Source organism: Egretta garzetta, unplaced genomic scaffold (genome assembly GCF_000687185.1).
Source record: "Egretta garzetta isolate BGI_Z169 unplaced genomic scaffold, ASM68718v1 scaffold430, whole genome shotgun sequence".
NCBI classification, from domain to species: domain Eukaryota; kingdom Metazoa; phylum Chordata; class Aves; order Pelecaniformes; family Ardeidae; genus Egretta; species Egretta garzetta.
This window is the reverse complement of record NW_009258267.1, coordinates 2,279,405-2,301,301: the sequence shown is the minus strand read 5'-3', so window position 1 is coordinate 2,301,301 and position 21,897 is coordinate 2,279,405. Positions and strand designations below refer to the sequence as shown.

General features: G+C 39.9%; 1 long non-coding RNA gene across 1 annotated transcript in view; it reads right to left on the bottom strand.

The window, feature by feature from the left end:
• The window catches only part of LOC118451661, a 23,812-nt gene extending 5,075 nt beyond the window's left edge, over positions 1–18,737 (bottom strand). The window contains exons 1-2 of the long non-coding RNA XR_004841178.1: positions 18,724–18,737; positions 4,856–4,859 (exon numbers count right to left, since the gene is read on the bottom strand). This is a non-coding gene — a long non-coding RNA (uncharacterized LOC118451661). The remainder of the gene's footprint in view (positions 1–4,855; positions 4,860–18,723) is intronic.
• Between the last annotated feature and the right edge of the window lie 3,160 nt (positions 18,738–21,897).

The following is a 21,897-nucleotide window of genomic DNA, read 5'->3' as shown; positions in this document are numbered from 1 at the left end:
TTTTTTTTTTTTTTTTTTTTTTTTTGAAGATCAGTTTGAGTTTTGGCATTCATCTAAGCTTTAAAAATACTTTCGTTTCAGTTATGATGCATTTTTGTTACTGAGAAGTCTATAAAAACAAAAGACAGAGGCAATCAATGAATGAAAACAAAAAAACACCCCATAGAAATACTTAGTAAAACTTTATCAGTGATCAAGCTTTCACAGCTTCTGGCTGAATACATACAATTCTAGGTGTATTATTTGAGATGTAGTCTCAGATTATTTTGGTTGGAGAGAGATGAGTCAACTATTTGACAAGTCTTCCAGTGAGAAAGGTCACAGTCAAATAACTTCAACTTCCTTTGAGCTAAGCTACTGCGACTGAGCTCCTTTTTTAGCTTGAAAAAGCAGGGGGTTTAGAACTTCTGTTTAATCTTTTCAAGAAAATAGAAGACAGAACAGAAGACAACAGAAGGTGACAGAAGACCTGCATGTTCTGGTAATGTCCTCACTGGCATTTTGTATATAAATAACCCTACTTCTTTCTATCTAGTGTTCTTCAGCCTCCAGGGATTATTACTGCTTCATTTGCCATCACCTCAAAAATGGAGCTTTTACAGACAATCCCCTAAACTTCTGTGTTCCCTTGGGCTTTCAGGGAACTCTCAAGCTTTTTTCCATGAACCTCAAGGTTCATGTTTAGCTGTAATAAAAAGCACTAGTCAAGCAGGTACAATGCACCATACAATCTAGATGACTCAACTATATTGCCATGGTTATAGACATAAGTTTTCAGACATTACAAGAACAAGCCAACATTTCTAAGCATTTCATTCCATGTAACTGATGCTACTAATATTAAGGGTAAGAGACAGCTCCAGATTCAGACGCCTAAACTGAGGTGTCTACAGAAGATCTAAGATATCTAACTCCCATCCATTATAGTCAAAGGAAATTGAGGCAGTAAAAATCAATTGAGCTTAACTACTCTGATTTAGCTCACTTTCAACTATAGGCATCAAGGTGACAGTGCCTTAAAACATTTGAGATGCCACAAGGGTATGCCACCACTCCAGAAACACAGGCCCTGTGTTATATGTGCCAACTCCATGAAGATTTCTCAGATACCTTAGAGCATCTAAAATGGCTCTATAGTCTACAAGGTGAATAAGTATCTAAGCTCCCATTCACATACCAAAGTTTAGATGTCTTGATCGTTAAACTGAATCCCAGACTACATTATTTCTAGTCAACAATAGATCCAAGACTCGGCTAAGAACCTTCCTAACATATCCAAGTCCAAATTCCTACATATATCTAAGTAAAGTTGTCAGCTTTTCTTTAAACTGATTTATTCTTGCAATAAAAATATTGCATAGTGCCAACAAATGTTTTATTATCCAAATATCTATTTTGGAACCAAGATTTCTATAAAAGTCTCATCAAACTGGTATCCAGCCTCTTAAAGTAAGCTCTGTTTTCTGTATAACCCAGATGACTTATTTTACTAATACCAGTATTGAGTTGGACTGAACTGCTTTCAACACTGATGTTTTCTTGCTGGAACTTCCCTCATGTGAAACATGTCTCCTGGATACATCCAGGCTACACAACTCACTAGCAGAAATGGTTGGCTCCAGTGACATACATGTGGAAAGCTAACATTAAATACCAAAAACTAAAAAAATGTATGCATGTACAACTGATTTCTGGTGTAAGCATCAGCAGAACATCAGTTACCCTAAAAATGCAAAAAAAATTGCAAGCAAGTGGTGCAGCCTTGCAGACTAGAAACAGGAGGGAATAGCTCTTAAGTAACCAAAGTATCCTAATCTCCAAAAGAACCATTCACAGACAGATGTACTTCCCTTGCTGACAATGTGTATTTGCCAGTATTGGGAAATGGACAGGGCTATCAAGGACATTTCAGTTTCTATTCCAAAAAAATACAAAAGTGCATATGCAGTGTTGCAGACCTTTCCTTGAAATTGTAATCACCTATCTTTTGGTTCCCCATTCAGTGTCCCCAGAATTTATTGATACCACCACTCTGAAAAGCAACCTTTTCCTCCCTCCTTCTCAAGCTTCCCCAGCTGAAAGCAGCTTTGTATTGTAACTGTGAAGAGAGAAACAAAACTTGCTGTAATTAAGACATACAGAAATGAGAAACAAGCATATGATGATACACTGAATAATCTTGGAAAGAATATAAGAGATTAATTATATAGTATGCAGCTGTAGCAGTGGACCACTCTACTAACACAGCTGACTGACATCCTAAGTCCAAGCAACCAGGCAGGCCTTGAAACCTGCAGAATGAACCCTGGGTTTACAAACTAACCAGCTATTTTTTGGATCAGCATTATGCAGCCATTAAATTCTCTTCTCTTAAAGGTAGTATCACATAACAAACAGCTGCAAACAGTAAATTGCACTGCTTTCATCATTAGCAAGTAGAAATGTTAGTAATCTTAATTGGCTTAATATAGAATTAATAAAAAATATGGTGAAAGATTGTATTACTAGGTCATTATACTTTACTTTCTGATAAACTACGCTAGACAGACTTCTATTACCTAAATTGTCATTTAATTTCCATGGCCTCAGCTCTTATTTTCCAGACTACATCAGATGGCTATTCAAGAATGTAGAAAAGAAATCTATATGGATATTAATTGTGAATGTTTTTATCATGTTTAATGCAAAAAAACCCCAAAAAACCTATAAACTTCGCTATAAACCTGTGCCAAGTACTGAATCCTTGAGAGCTTTATGAAATTTTGGGGGCTATCTTACCACTCTTTTTCCTTTACCAAGTGGAATATAGTGTAAGTATAAAAGCAGACGGCTATTGTAGTCAAGAACTCAAATATTAAGAAAAAAAAATATTCAGATAATGGACCCATCCCTCACATGTCCGAAAAAAATGCATCATCAAGGGCCTGACAGGATTCTGACCATGCATAAATCAAAGCGTTCACGGATGAAACAATGCTGTTTCAAAGCAAGAAATTCTTCTTTCTAGTGAAAGAATGTACATATAATTCACAGTTTTCTTTACATACATTGTCTGTAAGTTTTGCTAAGTATGTAGCAACGAAGCGCCTGTTTTGTGACAGGGTCTGCTTCTCCATTTGGAATTCTTAAGCACTCAGAATAGCCATCAGTCACCACTCTCATTACTAGAACCACAGGCAAAGATTATCACAGCATCTGAAATAGCAGCCAAGGGATAGAAGGGTGCACATAACTTTCTCAGTTAATATTTATTCATCTTCCTAAAAATTATAAGCTTATCTGGACTTTGCCACAGAGACTACATACAGATTTTATTTAGTTCTATCTCTTTAGTTAAGATGTGAGGAAAAACATCAAGGACCAGATTGACAAAGGCGGCAAACTCTTAAAACATAAACTCAAGAGGAAAAATAAGAGACAGAGAGCCCAGAATCTTAGTGTGATTTCTGATTTTGTTACCTATCGTTTAACCAGTTACAGAGCAAAAGCAAAGTTGGGCAACAGCCTTCTGGAGTATGGAAAAAATTGACTGAAGGAAGATTTATACTGATGACAGAATATTTTGATTTTAAACTACTATATCGAATGGATTCACATGGCTCTGCTTTTGCCAAGATACAACCTGTGTATCAATTGCATCTGCTTAGAATCTGCATAGAAAAGATCAGACTGAAATAAATCATGGAAAAACTGTAGAAAAATGGAGTATATCACTTTTCTTTTTATTTGACTGCTCTCCAAAAGAGCTACATTCATCAAAGCAAATGCTAGATTAAAGAAAAGTGAACATTATGGAAATAAAATCTGAATGGTAGTTAAGGAAACCAGCCAACATAAAACCATCTGAATTTGCTATCAGGCACACAAGAGTTCTACCTGAAAGCAAATTCATGAAGGTGAAAAAATGACAGGAATCCCCTCCCAGCAGACCAAATTAATTTCAAGTTGCTACCGTCTTCAAAGCAAACCAAGGATTTACTCATCCTTTCATCCATCTGTGCCACGCACAGAAACTCAAGTCTAAATCAATATGAAAATAAAAGCAAAACAGAAAAAAGGCACCAATAAAATTATCTTAAGAAAACCATTTCCTATGTTGACACTGAAAACATATCCTGCCATTAAACATTAAACACAAGCATATTTGACTGAACCTGAAGGAAAGGTTGCCCCTCCATTCCTGCCTTTCACATTTTCTAGTGTCTAATTATGCAGCCCCATTAGAGGCTTTTTCTAGCTACATAACTGCCGCTTTTCCTAAAGGAATCTATCGTGCCAGATTCATCACTTGTACAAAATGAGAACAAATATCTTGTTTGAACCCGATTAATCTGGAGCAGGCATTAAGCACTTGTATAAACACAGCGTCTACACAAGACAGTATGGAGTAGTAACATAGATGAAGAAGTAGTTTTGATATGAACTGGCAAAACACAACATTTTCAGGCTAATAGCTAAGGCATCTCCAGAAAAAAAAAATATTTATGCAATGAAGGCAAAGTATAAGATTGTGACAGATCTAAGGAAATACTCCTAAAAAGGTTTTAAGTCTTACATGGGATCCTTAACCTTATTTGCAACATGTTTCAGGCAACAGTGAGAGATCTACTCAGGCTAAGAAAGATGAAGGATCATCAATTTACATCCGTTTCATAACCAGTTAGCTACAAAAAACAGCCTGTCCACTTCTTGAAACATTCCAATAATCCACAGTAATGTGAACCAGACCAGTAACACCAAAATGAAGTCCTTTCAAACAAAATTGAACAAAAAAATCATAGAATCATAGAATGGTTTGGATTGGAAGGGACCCCTAGAGGTCATCTAGTCCAACCCCCCAGCAGTGAGCAGGGACACCGCTAACTAGATCAGATTGCTCAGAGCCCCATCCAACCTGGCCTTGAACATTTCCAGGGATGGGGCCTCCACTACCTCTCTGGGTGAAACCTGTTCCAGTGTTTCACCACCCTCATTGTAAAGAATTGTGTCCTTGTATCCAGTCTAAACCTACCTTGTTTTAGTTTAAAACCATTACCCCTTGTCCTGACACAGCTGGCCCTACTAAAAAGATTGCCCCCATCTTGCCTATAGGCTCTCTTTAAGTATTGAAAGGCTGCAATAAGGTCTCCCTGCAGTCTTCTCTTCTCCAGGCTGAACAACCCTGACTCTCTCAGCCTGGCCTCATAGGAGAGGTGCTCCAGCCCTCAGATCATTTTTATAGCCCTCCTCTGGACCGCTCCAACAGTTCCATGTCCTTCTTGTGCTGAGGGCTCCAGAGCTGGATGCAGTACGCCAGGTGAGGTCTCACCAGAGCAAAGGGGCAGAATCACCTCCCTCGACCTGCTGGCCATGCTTCTCCCAGTGCAGCCCAGACTTTTCTTTTGCAAGACACATATAGCACAGATGGTTCTATATTGGTCTTGGTAATTTGCTATAAAGAAGGAGCTAGACAGTCCTAATCATGCTAGGTAAACCATAATGTAGCAGGGGCCTGGAGGTTGCTTTGTGTTACTTACTATAAAATGCACTTAAGTGCAACTCACAACAGTGCTTGAAATTTCTCCCCATTTCCAATGGGTTTCAGGTTTTCACATAATTCAAACAGGAAACGGTTCAAATTGGAGTGCCTCTCCATCTTATGAAGAAAGCATTCAGCTAATAATGATGAAGTCTGAGCCTCCTCATGTGCTGCATAACCCCACAGGTGGGCTAATTTTCCTGTCTAAATGCAAACATGAAAACTCTAAAAATGTTTTGAGTGCAGATGTATCTTTTGAAGGATAAGATGCTAAATGAAAATGCTCTGATACTCTTCTGAGACAGCAGGTGAAAAGAGCTTCAGTTCTACTTTCTGATAATTGGGCAAAAGTTTACCAGATGTATTACTCGCTTTGCGGGAATTTTTGGAGAACTTGTATCCCAGGGGACACAGTCAAGGCTTGCAGAAAAAGGAAGAGTAGACAGTATTTGGATTGAGAGACAATGTGAAAATTCCCATGAGGAGGGGAAACTTTACTTTGTCTCATTTGGGCAGAAGAACAAAAAAAGCACATGAAGCTTGTGACTTTTCAAATATCATGGAGAGTGGCTTGGCAACTGTATTGGCCAATTCCCTCAGGACTGTGGGAGGCATCTCATCAGATCCCATGGACTTATGCATGTTCAGGTTCCTCAGGTGGTCACGAACCTGATCTTCCCTTACAGCAGGAGGGATTTTACCCTCCCGGTTCCCCTCATGCCATCCATCGACTTGGGAGGGGCGAGGAGAGAGGTTTCCAGTGAAGACTGAGGCAAAAAAGGTGTTGAGTACCTCAGCCTTCTCCTCATCTGTTGTTACCAGTTTGCTGGTCTCACTCATCAGCGAGGGTACGCTTTCTTTAACCATCCTTTTCTGGCTGACATACCTGTAGAAGCCAAAATACAATAACGAAACTAACTCAGAAAGACACCTGTATTCTATTTGTTTGTTAACCTCCACACTACGGATTAGCACACTAAACTTATTTGATTAGTTCCTAAGATTCAAATGGCATATTCTCATTACTCATTACAGAAGACAGAAAAGTGCAAAAAGTCTCACAAATAATGATGGCTATATAAAAAAAACAAGACTCTCCATCAAAGTCCTAGGTGAAATCCATGACACAATGGATCCACAGGACTTGAGCAAGCATCACTTCTAGCCTTAACCTCCCTGAACACCCAAGGGACATCTTCCTTTGGGGCGCATTACCCTTCTGGACATTGTTACACAAAACTTTTTGTGGTTTGGTTGTTGACATGAAAAGTGTAGCCCCTTCTTTGTCATTCTTATTTAATGAAGTTCCACGCTCACAAGGTGCCCAATAGTCAGAAGACCAGCCAATGAAGAAAAGGAAAGCATAGTACAGAAGTACACTGTACTTGTAGTTCATCTAGTGGATGCAACGTAGCTGAAGCCATTACTGGGGATTTTGTTTTATTAGTTTTACTATTTCTACACATATTTGAGAGTATATCTTATTTCCAGTCTGGCACTAGGTAATCTTCAAATGTATTTGTCTCACACTATTATGGGAGCTCCCACATGAGTATGTTAAGGACCTGCAGTGTCTTCAAGGGCAAGAAATAGAGAGGTAAGAAAGAAATAGAAACAAAAAAGCTCAGCACAGACATTTTGATATCAAGGCAAAATTTTCCTTTTCCGAGTGTCAAGCTTCTCCTCTAAAAGATGAAAAGATCACAATTTTATTCAAGGCTCAAAAAGTTAAGCAACAAAATACACATACTGATTTTTGCAACTCAAAACAAATTGAACAGAAGTGTTTCAAAGAGGATAAAAACCTGCTCTTTACCTTCAGTCACCCAAACTGCCTTTTGGGGGTTTTAGACAGCTTATGGTAGAAACTTTAAATGGAAAATGGTGGTGGTCTGTACCTTGACTACCTATATTGTAGTAATGCTGCCAGGCACTATTCAGACTATTTCCCATGAAGGTACCGGAGCCCTCAGCTGTTCACAGTCACTCCTGATAACTAGGTCACCAGAGCCTGATGGCAATCTAAAAACCTTTTGTTATTTCACCATTGCTCCTGACTGTTTTGCCAAAAGTACCACTGCTTGCTAGATAAAGTGGGAGTAGCAATCTTCCAAACTAACATGGCTAGTTTCGAGAGGGACTAGTCTGGCTCTCCTTCTCCAAAAGGGTTTGTATCAAAGGTAGTTTTTGGTGTTGTACAGAAGCATCATTTTTAAGTCTCGCAGCATAGCAAAGCAATCCTTGAAAGGAACAGACTTCTTTCATCAGTACTGGCACTCAAAATAAGACCATATGTCTAAGCTATAACATGCAAAATTTTCCAACAACAGCTCATTTTTCTAGTAGGAAATGTGACTTACATTGATTGAACTTTAGGATCCATTTACAAGATTCATGAGAAAAACCGGTTTCCTTATAGTTAAAAAAAAAAAAACCAAAAAAAAAAAAAAAACCAAACCACCACTTCTCACTGCTCACAGGAAGCAAGCTTCAATACTGCAAAGTCACTAGCTTTCCTGGGGACACAGACCCAACTTAGTTATATCTATCTGCCTCCAACAGGAGCCAAAAAAAGTAGCTGACTTCTCTAGAAAAAAGTAAAAACAGGAAAAGCACAATAAGGAGTTGCTGGGAGCTGCTGAAAGAGCACAACAGAAAGCAGAGAAAAAGTGCAGAACTGAAATGATGTGATTGAAAGCAATGGAAATGGAAAAGTTAAGCAGAAGGCCGAAGCAGATGGAGAATGAAATGCCAGCTAAGCAAGTGAAACAGTAACAGGATTTATTTTCTATGGATAACTGAAAGAGAACTCAAAGGTAGGAGTCATAGAGCAAGTCCAACCTGTGCATGGAAACACTAAGATCAGGGAACAGGCATGAATGCAAATGTGAAGGCTGAAGAAATCAAGCTCAGAAGAATACAAGGGGGACTGCACTGGAGAGTGAGGGAGGGCTCTCCAGCAGCGCTGAAAATCTATAATCTGGTGAATGAGTGCTTACAGTGATTACAGACATTCACTAGTACTGGAATTAATGGCCTTGGCCAAGTCATTTGTTCCCACCTACTAATCATGATCTAAGCTTTAGGTTCACCTGTATCACCATCTCCAAGCTTTCGTCATGTATCTTGACAGAACAAGTACTCATATACAACTTCCATTTTACACCTGTGTGCATCCTTCCAGGCTGGCTCTCCATCACAAGGAACTGAAACAACAATTTAATGACCTCCCTTCCACTGGGCAGCACAAAGCACATCTACTGACTCCAGGCCTGAGAGCAGCATCCCTGATTGTCAACTGGGGAAAAGCAACTGCTTTCTGAAAAGGCACTGCAGAAACAATTCTCATGTATTGCACTATCTCCCCGCAAGTTCACAAGGATGAACCCTGAATCCCAGCTGGCTTTCAGAGGGGGTTACAAATCACACACTTAGAGGGGAATACAAGGGTGCTTCAAACAAAGCAGGTACCCAAAACACATCATCCACTGGGAAAGCATCTCCCAGCATGGAAAGTTTTTAAGGCTAGAATCTTCAAATTACTGTGTTGAACCAGAGCTATTTACTAGTCCTCTGTAAAATGAATGCTTTTGTTTAAAGGCTTAAACGAGTCTATTATTAGTAGTACTACAGAAAACAATAAAAAAACCCTACTAGAGGTACTCTAATTTCTCCCATATGTGGGAGAATGAGCTGAGCAGCATTTAGGGATTTCTAGCCTCTTGTATTCTAAAGTAGGGACACAAGTTGTGAAAGGTACATATGCAACTCAATAAACATGGATAATTAGAAAATTTTGGATTTGTGTGCACAGAATCCACATTTATCCTGTTACACACACAGGCATATTCCTGATGAACTAGGTAACTTCCTCCATAGACTACACAATTAGCCAAAGAAGAAACATCTTCTAGTACAAACGACAAAAGAAAAATGTAATTTTAAAGTAATTAAGTCCTAAAGCTTTTGTTTGGATAATTACCTATGATACTATGGTATCTAATGTCTGTCGTTTCTAAAGTGTCAGTGACAGCCAAGTTCAAAATCTGTTACCTAAAAGTAGGTCAGGAGAACCTCTCGCCTGGGCACACATAGCTCTGTCCTTCTCCCCATTTCCTCTCCCAGTGGATCTCGTACTCACAACTGCGTCGAGTTTGAATGCCTGCTCATTCTTTGCTATCAGGCACACTGTTAAGGAAATCTGCCCATTCAAACCCCAAAACCAGTCAACTCACCTCTTTCTAAGAGGGATTCTACATTACAGGACATTCAGAGTCTTTCAGAAACAAAACTTTTTTGTTCATTTGTTTGTTTCAGATGAACATTGCATGAAAATACACAGCATTGGCAGAAGTCTGCCAACAAAATCCCAAAGATTCCAGCATACTTTCTAACTCATTAAAGCATAACTTCTATCTAGAAAATTAGGTATCTTTTCACACTCTTCTCCTCAGACAAATACACAACAGTACTATAAAAAGACACAGTCGTTTATTCAGTTTAAAAAATAATGCTTATTTCTTTCTGCTATTGCTTTCCATAAGCTTCCCAACCATTTCTACTGATTTTAGATGTATCGTCTGATGTTGGGGGTTTTTTTAATAAAGAAAATGGATTGGTAAATTCCATAAATAGTACTGCGGGCAGCTTGGATAAAACAGAATGCAAGTAACAGAAATTCTGTGATTATAAAAGTCCCCTTCTCCCCCACACCACCTCACAAACCCAACCACATACTGGGCTCTGAAATGGCAGACCAGAAATTGATAATATCTGCTTAGGTTAGCACTATTTGATAGATAATTATCACTGGAGAGGGAGCAGGTCTAGACTCATTTCTGTTGTTTGGGTTTTCTTCTTTTTTTTTTTTCCTTCTAAAGAGAGGAAACCACTAAAATACATCCCAAGCTTTCTTCAAAATTGGATGCCAAAAAGCCCACATGCCAACATTAGACAGTTTTAAGGGGCCACAGTTCACATGCCCTACATACAGTTGTTCTTACAGGTTTATATATTAACTGCAAAAAAAAAAATTAACTGGAAAAAAAAATCTTGTTTCCCTCTTTGACAAGAGCACTCAAAAATATTTTAGTTATACCTTTGTAATTGTAATGAACTCTCACATCACTCAATATTTTCCCAGCAGCTTAAGTCCACAGTAAAGTAATTACAAGCTTCACTTCTAAAGTGTTTGATTTAGAAAAACATTTTTTCCTCAAGTTGATAAGATGTCCACGAGAGACATAAAACCTGGATGACAAAACTTTAAACTAGTCCACCGATAACACTTGTAAAAACAGAAATACACTATTGGGTCAGAAGATGAAAGGCAGGGCAACTGATAGGAAAAAAATGGGATTTCTGGGGTTAATTCCCTCTTCTAGCATCTAACCCTGCACATATATGGCACTTTGGCTGTATGAAAATTAAAAGAGAGAGGTTATATTTAATCAGATAATTTATAGTCTTATGTTCTCATGAAACCAGCAAGTGCATATCTAACATCTGAACTCTTCTTAGCCATTTAAGTCAGTTTTCATAGCTCCCTAGAAGTCAGATGTCACTACTACGAAGCAATTTGAGAAAAGTTTTTTTGAAAACACAGGAAAAAACTTAACTAGATATTATTTTAAGAGAACAAAATTTCATAATCTAGTTAGCCATGAAATCCAAACCATTATTATATGTATATAGTTCCTGATAACCACAAATTAAAGAGAGTCATGCAGGTTGGAAAGGACTCCAGTAGGTCCCCCAGCCAAACACCAGCAGGTCCATCTGGGCCAAGCTGCTTAGGGCCATCTTCAGGTGAGTAGGGAGTCTCTCCAAGGATGGAGATTCCAATTCTCTCCAGGCAGCCTCCCACTGCACTTGACCATTCTCAAGGTAAAAATATTCTTCCCAAAATCTGTTTGGAATTTCCCACATTCTAACTTGTCTTACTCGCCTCTGACCCTGTCACCATGAGCCTGCATTTTCTCTGCACCATCCCACTAGGTACTTGTAGACAGCAGTAAGGTCACCACAGGCCTCCTCTAGTCTAAAAAAACCCAGTTCCCTCAGCTCCTCCTCATACATCCCGTGCCCTAGCATCCTGACCATGTTGGTGGCCCTTAACTGGACTAGCACCAGCATGCTCACATCTTTGTTGGGATCAACACATCACACAGTTGGGAGTCCCAAACTGGATGCAGTACTTCCAGATGTGGTCTCACAAGTGCTGTATGGAGGGGAAGAAGCGCTTGCCTTGACATGCTGACTACACTCTTGCTAACCAGACCACTTTGCAGTTGGCCACCTTTGCTGCAACGGCACACAGGTAACTCATCTTCAACTTGTTCACCCAGGCCTTTTTCTACAGAGGTGCTTTCTCCCCAGTTGTTTCCCAGGCAATACCATTGCACAGGATTATTCCACCCCAATTGCAGGACTGCTCATCCGCCTTTGTCAGACTTCATGGAGTGCCTGTCAGCCCATTTTCCTAGTGTTTCTAGGTCACTCCAAAAAGCAGCCCACCTTCTAACATGTGTAGTCCTCAGGCCGGCAGACATCTGCCTCATCATAGGCTTATTAATACAGATGTTAATTGTTCAGCCCATTATTCTTTAACCATAATATTTCATTAATTGAAATCATCATTTTGTTCTACTTCCCAGTACAACAGAAAACTTGAATTTAAGTAGAGTATAAAAGTAGTGATCTGAACTAAGTACCTCTCAACATTGCTCCTAATCCTTCTGTATACAAGTAAAATTCAGAACAAGCCACATGTAATTTACTCCACTGTAATACCCAGGTAAGAGTCTCACCCAGTATCACAGAGCAAGTATAACTTTTTTTTTTCAGCCAGAAACCATATGAAACTGATGTAGCTTATACTTTCTTGCATTAGAAAAGAGGTATTAACCATTTCTCCATCTAACAGCAAAGTAATTTTAGACTATTTGTAATTTTACCTTTGGAAAACAAATTACTACATGGTCCATCTTAGAACGCTGCCTCTGAACTCCGTCCTCCTTTTTATTTCTGATTGTGAGTGTTCTTTTAGTTTCTCAAAATCTACGTGGTCCCCCAAACTATTTGTTTACTCTATTTTCTCTAATAATAAATGAGAAAATGGATAATTTTCACTTTCTTTGTAGGCTTTTCCTATTTTCTTGAGAATTGTTTTCTGCCCTTATCTTCCCCGGACTTGGTCTGTCCTTCCTTCCACCTCTACTCTCCTGTGGTCCTTGCCAGGATTTTCTGGATCATGAGGGGTTTTACAGGGGTTAGGGTTTGGGTTTTTTCTAAATACACGTTTTTTTTAGAAATTGAAAGTACCAGTTTGCAATAATTCTTCAAAAGAGCAGATAAAAAACGTTGCAGAAATGTTTCTCTGAAGACAGTTGAAAGTACTTATTTCCATGTTTTCCTTTTAGAAAATGACTAAGTAGTTTTCATAAATGCTTCCTCTTCTAACTGCATCATTTTCTGGACAGAATCTATCAGTTAATTTGTTTCTCTGTTCAAGGGGTGAATACTCTTTGCAACAAAAGAAAGCATAATAAATATCTGCTAATGTACTGGCAGTTTTTCTGTGTTTACTTGAACCAATTGTTTTAATTTTAAGACCATTTTTTGTAGTAGCATCTACTGGTTTTCCATGGGAAACTTTTAGTTGAGATTATGAAAGGTGGGAAGATTAATCTAACCTCATCTTCTCTAATTAACAACCTCATTTTATCCGTGTTTTAACGTGAATGACTAATGGCTGAAAGATAGTCATCTCTCTTTCTTTGGGCCGTCCTAAACACAGTTAATATTGCTTCTAAATTAGATCATAGAAATATTTATAGCACCAATATGACTTTTTTGTTTCAGCATAGCACAGATAATTAGAGACAGACAAGTATTTTTTTCTTATTATTTCTAGTGTCTTTGCTGATCTTACACTATTTGGCAATTTAGAAACAAAATCTTAAGTCCAACCTTTTCAAGACAGACATTGCCAGAGGGATTTTTTTAGGTCAATTCTCACCCTTGGACAGTTCTTACTAAAAAAAGAAACACAAAAAAAGCCAGTGAACATTGCAGCAAAATACACTGATTCTAAGAGGAACATCAAACCCACAAATATTCTGTTATGAAACAGCTCGATTTTTCACAGTTCAACAATAATTCCCTATGCTATCTGTTAATTGATTAATATATTTCTAAGGTACGCTGAAGAGCTAAATTCCAGAAGGGATCATTTTCATCCGCATACAGGAAAATAATTCTAAATTTAAAAATGTCTTTTTTAAAAAAAAACAAACAAACAAACTACAGACAGTAAGAAGTTTCAGCAATGGGGGGGAGATAGAGAACCCTCTCTCCCACATTGTTTCAGCTTGAACTCTGCAAATACCAAGACCTGAAGGACCTCTATGCATGCTCTTGTCCAACATAGGACCAGTCCACCTTAAGCCATCAGAGATGGTTTTGTCAGGCTGGATCATGTGGAGGAAGTCATAATCTCTAGCCAAGCAGTTATATGAGCAACAGCCCTGATGCATGGTGCCAGCAGAAGAATGCTTTTGGTAGATCAGTCCATATTGCTTAAGACAGTAGCAAAGCAATGCTGTCAAGAAACTTCCTCCTGCAGGCACACATCCCATCTCCATGAGACGCCGCTACCGACATGGCTGCATCAGCCGAGGTTCGGTTGCAGCCCTCCACAAAATCACCACACATCCCTCCCCAAGAGAGCCTTCAAGAGCAACTCTTCACATCATTGCCATGAAAAAAAAGTATGTCTGGTTAAATAATTTTGGTCTGTGTAGCTCGTTTCTGCTGAACAGCATGTGCAAGACATACACACACCGAAAACTGCTTCAGTCTGGTCACTCATTTGTAAAAAGAATTGTACCAAATGAAATGGAAACTAATACATAACCCTGGTTAAGGCGGTACCACAACTGATATTAAAAGCCTTGTTATTCTCCTTGCTGAGGGAGAGCAGATAGCAAGGTGACACAGGTCATTTCTGACGCAGGGAAGGGGAAAGAGATCATCAGTCAGGATACTTTTTGAGTAGAACATATTTACAAAACCTGAAGCGTTCCAGCTCCTTGAATGAGGTGATTCTTGCATGCACTTCATCAACTTTGTCTGGTAGAAATACAAGAGAAAACACAACTGCTCTTGTAATATGAAAACTTTCTGGAACGCTTTCAGGCAGTGACACATTACAAATGCTGAAGTACATGATTCGTCTTCCCTCTTGTTTTTGAAATTTACCTCAAAACCCCTGTCCAGACCTGCTCTATATCCTATAAATGAACCTTTTTAATTTTGTCAGGGATTAGTGTTTAGCCATCAGGAAGATTTACATAACCATCCAAAAACAGTTTTCCAGGTGATACTCCTATATAGGATTTTTTGACTCTAGGAGTTTTCTCCTAGATATACACACTTCAGTGAACCAAAATAAAAATCAGGGGGTACATCACTGATATTAATGAATACAAATACTATTGCATGTTCTTTCTGATACTTTCTAGGAGAATTCATGGAAAAGCCAGCCTGAGAATGGTCTCACAGGCTATCAGAAGACGCTTTACCTAAAAAGCTGGTTCTTTGTTCTTCGTTTCCACATTGTGCTAAAACAAGCTTTAATGATCCCTCTGTTAACTTGTTCTATGAGTTTTCTGTCTCGAATTAACATGCAGAAAAACATATCAAATGGGAGGAGCTGCAAACTCTTTTCAAAGCCCATGGAGTTTGAGAGTTTAAATGACGCATGTGCCTGCCAGCACGAGGAGCTGCAGACAGACTAGCGCCCTGGCAGCAGGTCAGCAGCGGGTGCATGAGGCTGGAGAATATCCCCCATTTGAACTCTAGTTCAGATGTGTCCTGGTTTCATCTGAGATAGAGTTGATTCTCTTCCCAACAACTGGCATAGTGCTGTGTTTTGTATTCAGTACTAGAAGAATGCTGATAACACACTGATGTTTCAGTTGTTGCTGAGCAGGGCTTACACCAGTCAAGGACTTTTGAGCTCCCCGTGCTCTGCCAGGTGCACAAGAAGCTGGGAGGGGGCACAGCCAGGACAGCTGACCCCAACTGACCGAAGGGCTATTCCAGACCATATGCAATCACGCTCAGCATATAAGCTGGTGGAAGATGGTGGGAGGGGGGTGGGGGGGGGGGGATATGTTCGCAGTGATGGCGTTTGTCTCCCCAAGTCACCATTACGCATGATGGAGCCCCACTTTCCCGGGGATGGCTGAACGCCTGCCTGCCCATGGGAAGTAGTTAATTAATTCCTTGCTTTGCTTTGCTTGCATGCACGGCTTTTGCTTTCCCTGTTAAGCTGTCTTTATCTCAACCCATGAGCTTTCTCACTTTTATTCTTCCAACTCTCTCCCCCATCCCACTGCAGGGGAGTGAGCGAGCGGCTGGGTGGTGCTCGGTTGCCAGCCAGGGTTAAACCAAGACAAGATGCAACTGCTGGCATCTCAATCGTTGCTAAGCAATAGCGAGAGAGACCTTATAACAAGATACTACTAGCTTAACAGCATAAAGGCAGTCAGCTAAACTATTCGTTTTAATATCTCATAAAATAGTACTTCATTAAGACATTACACAGAAAGATAGCAGTAGCCATCCAACAGTACTAGCAGTCGCAGGATTTCAGCATTAGGCTTTGTCACCGTACGTTACTTCTATTGTGATTTTTTTCCTTCCAAATATGATTTGGAGTAAACACACAAAAACACACTGACCTGAAGACTATCCATCCAAAGTGGATAAGGGCCAAGGAAAGGAAGCGGCAAATATGCTTGCTAAGGGTTTAATACACATAGCATACAAAAAATTTTGTCAGGAAGTAAAGAGAAGACAACAGCCAGCTCTGCTTTTCTTGAAGCTGAGAAGAAATACAGGAGGGATTGCTGGCACGGCTGATCTCTAAACCTGTTCTGGATCTTCAGGGTTCAATGTACCTATGCAATGAACCACACTTAATTTTTGGAACGTTAGGTAAATTGTGCGCAATGTAAATATTTTCATCAGTCTGACTCAGAGTGCAAAATTTTTTGAACGCTTTCAAGAACTAGACCCTGTCTTTGTATCCATACAGAGCAAGCACTGCTCCCAACCAAAAAGGTTTTCCCTAAGCTATTTCTATGTGTAAATGGAAAGATACAAAACCATGGTACACATAGGCTGGCCAACATGACACTTTTTCCAGTCTTTCACAATTCTATTCTATAAAAAAACCAGATTTCTACCCAAATACACATTTCAGGGGCAGGGAAATAACAGGACGCTCCTAGGAAAGTGCTGCCTGCATTTTGGTACATGTCTAATCTCATTGTTCTTAATTACTTATAGGTGAAATTCTCTCATTTCTTTGTTATGAGAAGGATGGCTGCTCAAGCAGGGCAAAAAAAAAAAACAACAAAAACCAGTAAATCAGCACTAACTTTGAGTCCCAGCAACTTCATATATAGGGTCTGATAAGCAAGTGAAATTCTCATAAAGGCTATTCGTCTCTTGCATGGATTTAAAGCATACAATGCATCTATATACATTTAAAACACCCTGTGAAATATTTTTACTCCACTAAAAGCTGATGGGACCTAAGAAGTGCTTAAGCCCAGACAGTTAAAGGTTTTGAATCCCCTATTTCTTAATGATATATATATTAGGCACAGGCACATTAGGTTTTTTGTTTGAATGGGATGCAGGCTTTTGAATCAAGTTTCCTGACTGTCACCACTCACTGTATTTGGCTCATATTGTGGAACAGCCTCAGAGCACTAGAAGTGATTTTTTTTGGATAAAAAGTAGTTAGAAGATATGTTCTGGGAGTTCACCTAATAGGCCTGAGCTGTAAGCAGGCATTCAGTCCATAGGATCAGACTACAGTTAGTTCAAAAGCAAAAAAAAAAAACAAACAAAAATACCACAAATCTCCTGCTCCCTACCAAAGAAACAAAACAAACAGCAAAAAAAAAAAAAACCAGATAAAAACCCAAAAAGATGTAAAAAAAAAAAAAAATCCACCTCCCCCAAAAAATCTAAAGTAAAGTTTTAAATAGCTCCAAGCCTCAGACTCTCCTAAAAAAAATTCTTGATACTGTGGGCATCTGGTCTACAGATCAACACTATTTGCTACTGAAGACATAGGCCATAAAGGGCAGAGTGTTTACTACTTGCATACAGCTTGCAAATCTAGATACGTAAGCGCATTACTTTCATTAAGATGTAGGAGTGGAAACTATTCTAACATGAGCATGGGCTACTGCGAGTGTTTTATTTTTCTCTTCAACAGAATACAGAAGAGAAAAATGTCACAGTCTTTTTTATGGTGTACTTGTTTTTCCACTGACGTGTTAACATAAGCAAGAACAATATGATTAAATTACTCTGAATTGTGCAGTCATAGAGAATTACACGACTCAGAACAACAGCAAATTGAAAAAAACCGCCTGTGATTCCAAGAGGAGAAACAGCAGCAGATTTTGGCTTTCTCCCTAAAAAGAGGTCCCAGTCCCTGGTCAGTGGAGATTCTGACTCGCCAAGATGTTTTGTGCTATTTCTACTCCATTGTCATTGATTAGGTCAAGTGCAGCCCCAACACGTCGTCTTCATCATTAGCCAAACTTTATGGTTTATTCTTACCTCTTGTAAGCTCTATAGCTAGTGTAGCTCCAGGAGATGAGTTTCTTCTCCAGCTGCCGAGATGACTGAGCCTGTAGAGCTCCAGCCTATTTGACCAGGCTAAGAGCACAAGGAATGTGGCCAGTTTGAAGAAAAAAGTTGGGCCAGATAAGTTCCAGGGGTCCCTTCCAAACTAAATTAGTCCGTGATTCTGGGTCTCAGTTTCCAAGCTACTATTAGGGCATCCAGAACCACTGAGAACCCAAACAAACCTAAGAGCTGTAAAGCAAATTTAAGAAAGGTAACTGGCATGGGAACAGATGACAGCTGAAAAAGGCAGGGAAAAAAAGGAGAGCAAAAGTTTCCAAAAATCAGAGACAGAAATCCAGCAAGATGAGTATGAATTGCCCCCCTTTTCCAGACAAGAGAAATCAGTTACGACAGCAAGACAGTCTGTCCTTTCTACCTGGCTTGAACTCTCAACTACAGCAACCTATCTGCAGGTAGCTAGCAGTAGAGTTTCAAGGTGCCTTTGCTAGCTTTCAATTAGTTTATTTAAGTAACAGAGGTAGGACCTACTTTAACAATTCACTCAACTGGAGCAAATGACAGCTTGAAGCAGTTGGTGTGGAAGCTTTCCAAACCTTTCGTTTATATGTCTCCTCTGCAGCACACTTGGGTTGTGGCTTGCAGTTTAATTTCCATGCACCAAAACCTCTGAGAGACCTAAATGAGATGAGGAAAGTGAAAACAACTGAGCTATGGGGGGGTGGGGAGGAAATAATCACAGCTGATTTGCTCTGTTGACCCAGCCAGAAGTTTTTCATTCTGAGATTTAAATTCATTTAGTCATGATGGGATTGTCCACTTAGTAGTTATTAGGATAATTCCTTTAAATTAATAATAACCATTTTGCTTTAGAAACAGCCCAGAGCGGGATGGGATAAGAACTACAGGGTTCTGCTAGACCTTTCCCCTGCAACAGCTACTTACACAAACAGAATGAAGGTCTAAAGAGAAAGCATTGCTTTGGGTTTGCCTGAATAAATATTTCCCAGCTTCTCAGGGAGCTGCTCTAGTTGCACTGTATTTCCTTTACAGAAGCGTTGATAGCTCTTTGAAAATTCCACAGATAGCAGCAGAGGAACCAGAGAGACAATAGCTTCTCTTTTATTATAGTGTTCCAAAACTTCTACGATACTGCCAAGAAACTTTTATTCAACAGAATTTACAAGTTTGACAGAGGGGTCGTGCACATGTGCTATGTGTATGCAGATATTTCATCCTACTCCTGCTATTTATATAGGGAGAATATAAATGTTTAGCTGAATAACTGAAATCTCTGACTGCAGTAGATACCAGCAATAGTAACCACCTATCAGGCTGACAAACTGTCCTTGTTCCTTGAATACCTACAATGTAAATCCCCAGATTACAGGCCCCTGTTCTTACAGTAGACTTTAATCTCCTTAACCTCAGCTGGAAGACCAATGTGACAGGACACAAACCACCCAGAAGATTACTGGAGAGTGTCAGGGATCATACAGGAGATACTACTGGGTGAGCCAGCGGGGGCAATGCAGAGCTGGATCAGCTCTTCACAAACAAACCCTGACTGGGGGTACGATCAATGCCAGCCCTGAGTGAAGTCACCATGGACTAGTACAGTTCAAGATCCTAAGGGGATCAAGGAAGACAAGTAGGACTTTACAGACTGGGCATAAGCCAAGGGTAAATCATCCCTCATGAACCTGATTGCCTTCTATGATAAACTGACTCGATTTATGGACAAGGTGAGACAGAAGGTATCATTTATCTCACCTTAAGCAAGGCCTTCAAAACAGGCTTGCAAAAAATCCTTGTACACAAGTTGGGATATTACAGTCTAGATGGGTGGACAACCAGCTGGGCAAAAAACTGTTGTTGGATGATGGGGCTCAGAAGGAAACAGTTAATGGGTTATACTCCACCAACAAGTGGAAAGCTGCAGGAGTCTATAATGGAACCTGTCCTGTTTAGCAGCTTTATCAATGACCCAGAGAAGGCAATGGAGCATATGCTCATCAGGTTTGCAAATGGCACCAAAAAGGGGCAACTGTGGATACACCCAAGAGCAGGGCTGCTATCCAAAGGAACTTAGCCTGGAGAAATGGGCTGACAAGAACAGTACGAAATTCAACAAGGACAAATGCAACCCAGAAAGGAAACAATACAGTCTGCAATGATTCAGGCTGGCAACAGACTGGCTGGCTGAGGAGGAGCAGGTCTGTCAAAAAGGACCTGGTGGATGGCAACTTGAGCAGAAGCCACTGGTGTGCAGCAAAAGCAACCAACAGTATCCTGGGCTACATTAGCAGCAGTATAGCATGCTAACAGGAGCATCGACTGAGGGGAATGATCATGTCACTTTCCTTGGCATTCATTAGACTGCATCTATGATAGAGTCCAACTTTAGGTCCCCAGTACAAGAAAGGCACCAATAAACTGGAGCAAGTTCAGTAAAGGGCCACAAGATGCTCAGGGGATGAAGCACATCCCCTATTAGGAAACTGAGCTTGTTCAGCCTGGTGAAGAGAAGGCTCTGCAGGGATCTAATAGCAGCTTTCCGGCACCTATGGTGAGACTGACAAGAAAACAGAGCCAGGCTCTCCATAGCAGTACACAACAGGAGGGCAAGAAGTATAAGATGAGACAAGAGAGGCTCAGGCTGGATATAACGGAAAAAAATGTGCCCATGAGCACAGTCAAACACATACACAGGTTGCCCAGAGAAGCTGTACAGTCTCCATCCTCAGAGGTTTTCAAGATCTGACAGGATATGGCCCTGAGCAACTCGTTCTCACTCCATATCTGAGCCTGTTTCGAGTAGGAGGTTGGACTAGAGATATCCTGAGGTCCCCTCTGACAGAAATTACGCTATGATATTACAAGCTCCTTCTACTACGTAGCATTCAGACAGTGATCTTCATAGTTTTAGGAAAAAAGGATCATTTCAAGAAGCATCACACCAGACACTGGAAATAAATAACTTCATGGTGAGGAATACCAGGTACTTTCATTTCAGTTGGTTCATATTATTATTCTCGCTGATGTTACTGTGAGTCAGGCAGGGGACAAAAAACACACTCATGTTGTTTTCACGCATCTCTGTAAACCTGGGCCCAGCTGAATCTGGGCCAAAGTATTGGAAAGGCTTATTGAGGTAGGCCAACTGCAGTGCAATAAACATACACAAAAAAGATTGCTCCCCAAAATTAAACTAACATGCCTTGACAAAACTTACTAGAACAGATAAAATGTCAGAGCACAGAGTAAATTGGGTAGGTTAAGTCATGGACAAGGCTTATAAAAATACTCTCTTTGTAAGTTCCTTAGCCAGGAAAACTACAGGAGGAGGAGTAATTTTGTTTAGAAGGTATTCTTTTAAAATCCAGGACATGCTGTTGTGATTACTTTGAATGCTTCAGTCCCATATGCCGCATCTGACAAAACCACTCAATCGTTAACTTGCATTTTCCTTTAACTACTCATTTCAAGGCAGAGGGGAATAGCAGCACACATGATCCAGAGAGGCTGAAGTTCTCTTCACATTATGACTCAAAAGAATTTCTAGCCAGAACAGGTTCTGCTTCTGAAAATATGTATTCGGTGTTGCAAAGAGAAATTAATTTGCCTATAACAACATATATTGTCAACTGAAGAAAGGACAGGACAGGTAGGGAAAATTCACGTTCAAGTCATACCACCTT